This window comes from Sorex araneus, chromosome 2 (genome assembly GCF_027595985.1).
Source record: "Sorex araneus isolate mSorAra2 chromosome 2, mSorAra2.pri, whole genome shotgun sequence".
NCBI lineage: Eukaryota > Metazoa > Chordata > Mammalia > Eulipotyphla > Soricidae > Sorex > Sorex araneus.
The window spans coordinates 156,583,968-156,587,906 of record NC_073303.1 but is presented as its reverse complement, the minus strand read 5'-3'; positions in this window follow the sequence as shown (position 1 = coordinate 156,587,906).

Here is a 3,939-nt window from a genome sequence, read left to right as displayed (position 1 = left end):
ATTCAATATGCCAAAAACAGTAACAACAACATGCTCTTCATGTTCCTGGAACAAGAAGATGCCATCAGTATACACTAGTATGCAAGAGGGACAAATGAAGACTTTACTCGTGCCCGCTCAAGCAAAATTGATGAACAATGGAATGACAGCGATACAGTGATTTTTAGGGTATCTTTTTATTGCTGGTGGTATCTTACTCAAGAACATGGAAGAGTAGAAAAATATTTTTTTTCCTTACTCTACTGTCAAGGGAAAGGTTTTTTCTACCTTTCACATTACTCTAGTGATATAGGAAATAAAAGGTAACATTGTAAGTGAAAACATATACTTTCTACCTCAAAACTACAAAGCTCTGTGGATTTTCCTTTTATGTCAAACACTCAATTACTTACTAGTTCTTAGGAAAATAAAGATGAATAAAATAAGGTCTAAACTCTTAGTTCTTTAGAGATTAAAATCAGCCCAGGGGTCCAATGCTATATCTTTTACTTCTGAAAAAAAAATGTTTAACTACATAAATGATATATAGTGATATATAGCAACATTCTTATAAGTCAAATTCCATTGTCACTCATCCATAAAATAACCAAGTATATACCTGAAATCGCTCCAGGATTGGAGCAATAGCATAGTGGGTAGGGTGTTTGCCTTGCATGTGGCCAACCTGGGTTTGATTGCTCCGTCCCTCTCAGAGAGCCTGGCAAGCTACCAAGAGTATCCCGCCTGCACGGCAGAGCCTGGGAAGCTACCCGTGGCTACCCGTGGCATACTTGATATGCTAAAAACAGTAACAAGTCTCACACTGGAGTCATTACTGGTGCCGCTCAAGCAAATCGATGAACAGCAGTACTATACTATACCTGAAATAATAAAATAAGACATACTGAGAATTGTTTATGGAAGTTAACTATGGTTTATTTTTAATCATTTTTTTCCTACTTTCTTCTCTGGTAAGCTCTGCATCATTTCCCTGGCATTCTTGATCCAGAGGCATAAATCCAACTCATCAAAAGAATGATAAAAAATTCCCAGTGTCAGCTGAAATGAGAGTGGGTCTTCAGAAGGAAGCATGCCACTTGGAGGAACCGGAGTTAGGGCAGGGAAAGGAACACTAATAAAGTGATAGAGGAAAGTGTTCAGCTTGGAGGAAGAAAGGTTGCAAAGATAGTAAAGCAGAATGCATGGAAATCTGTCAGCAACAGTACTGTAAAGCACAGTACCAAAAGCTACTAAAAAAGAAAAAAAGTGCCCTCTTGGAGGCAGGCTCTGTGTGAGAAGACAATCGGGAGGCAAGAGATATGACACTGGTGGAGGGAAGTGAACATTGATGAAGGGATTTCTGTTGAAACAGTGTATTCCTGAATCCAAAGCGTGAGTAACTTTGTAATGCATGGTAACTTAAAAAAAAATTAAAAATAAAAACAAACCATGCACATATATGTGTTTTATTTCTTAATGGTTTGTGTATATAATCTGCTGTAAAGATTTATTTTAGTGCATTTGGAATAATACATTGTTTTATGTGGGTTCATCTGAAACAAGTGGTAATAAAATCTTTACAGCAACCCATACTGACATATTTATCTCTCTTGGTTCCTTTCCATTTTCCTTCTTAAACCACGTAAATCAACACAGAAACAATGAGGTCATTGACAAGAACTCAGAAGAAAAGTTTCCATTCTAAGCATTTTACTAGAAGATAATAAAGACAATTAAAAATAACTTATAGTATTATCTTTTGTGGGGATTGCCTTTGAACCTTATAGTTAGTCCAGAAAACTTTGTTTGTTTGGGCCACGCCTGGCAGTGCTCAGGGATTACTTCTGGCTCTGCACTCAGAAATCACACTTGGAGGTGGTCAGGGAACCAGGTGGGATGCTGGGGATAGAACCCAAACAACTGCATGCAAGGCAAGTGACTTACCCACTATAATATTTTTCTGGCTCCAAGGAAAATTAAATTACATTATGGGTTTTGAAAGTATATTTCAAAAACTGTATTCCTTCCTCTTAGTACATTGAAACAAAGTGTGGCTCTGATAAAAGCTATGCCAATCCTGTATGATAAAATTTTATATACATAATTATATAAGATAGCTATGTATGAAACACAAATGCATATACATATAGTTCTATTGCATATACATGCACAATACATACATATATAAAATATATATATAACACATATATATGCATACAAAAGATTTTATGTTTTTCCACTTCTCAATTAGCTTCCTTCCTGAGTTATTTTCAATTCATTATCCACTGCCATTGAATTGCATCAATTACTTAACTACTTTAATGATTTGATTATGTTTTATCATTATTTATAATAGTTTTATTAAAAAACAACTTATACTGAATTTAAATTGAGTTTTTCTTTTATTTATAGATACTTCTAGTAACATATAAGTGTGTCTAAGTTAGAGTGTACAAAAAAAGACTAAAACTACTATGTCATGTCTTAATTTTTTCAAGTTTTTGCATTCTTGCTTTTCAGTTCCATTGTAAACAGAAATTTTATTTTTTTTCTATTTTTTTTTTGGCAGGGTGAAGGTGGTTAGTCATACCTGCTGGTGCTCAGGGCTTACTCTTGGCTCTGCACTCAGGGCTCACACTTAGTTGGCTCCAGAGACTGTACAGGATACCCTTTTGGCCTCATGCAAAGCTAACACCGTAACCACTGTATTATTACTCTGTCCCCAAGTGTTATGCATTTTCTTTATTGTGAGTCCTTTAAAGGTTTATTATGCTTATGTCCCCCAGATTTTCTTAACAGTTTTTATAGATAACATTTTATTATCTAGCAATTAGGGAGAATATTAGGAAAAAATGTATATTAATATTGCAGTTTATGACAGAAGAGTAAAAGATACCACCAATTTACATTTCCACCAAATTTTCTACTACTTTTACATTTTACAACTCCAATCTCTCACCAACACTTGCTGATTTCAATCATTTCAATAGGGTAATTCTAACCAATTTGAGACAATATTTCATCATAGGATTAATTTGTTTTTTACTTGTATTTTTTTTAATGTGCTTGGACTATCTTTATCTGTACTTAAGATAAATAGTTTTTTCTTGTCTTTAGTCAATTTTCAGGTAGGTTCTTTTCTTCAAATTTTGTTCTTCCTCAAACTGTGTGAGTGCTGTGCCTTACACTTGAAATAAATGCTTTGATAGTAATACAAAGCTAGGCTGCCTTTCTCTATGGGATTTTTTTCCCCCATTGTATGACATCTACTTCATTTGCATAGCTCCATTTGCTAATCCTTCCTTTTGTTTTTTTTGCAAGTAGAATTGGGTCCATAAATACATTTTTGGTAATGTGGTTCTAGAGTTCACTATATCACTCTATCACTGTCATTCCGTTGCTCATCAATTTGTTAGAGTGGGCACCAGTAACATCTCCATTGTGAGACTTGTTACTGTTTTTGGCATAAAGGATATGCCACAGGTAGCTTGCCAGGCTTTGCCGTGTGGGCGGGATACTCTTTGTAGCTTGCGAGGCTATCTGAGAGGGACAGAGGAATTGATCCCAGGTCAGCCAATGCAAGGCAAACAACCGACCCGCTGTGCTATCGCTCCAGCCCAGTTCTAGAGTTCAACTGTATTTTCTTCTATATATTTTAGGGTTTGGGGATTAACATCCAAACACTTAATTCTTTTTATATGTGTGAGACATATCTGGAAGTAAATTCAAGAATTCACTCATGCAAGGCATGTGTTGTTGGCTTCTTAATTCTAGGCTGTATCTCCCTATGTATGTGGCATCAGTTTTCATCTCCCTATTCTACTTTGTATATGTGCTTTTATTCCAGTAACATGCTATTTCCAGAAATTTCTCTTCATGATAAAGTTTGAAGTAGAGATCATGATGTCATTTCTGATTAGGACACATTATAATTTTATTATAAATTCATTCTGTTTGGTT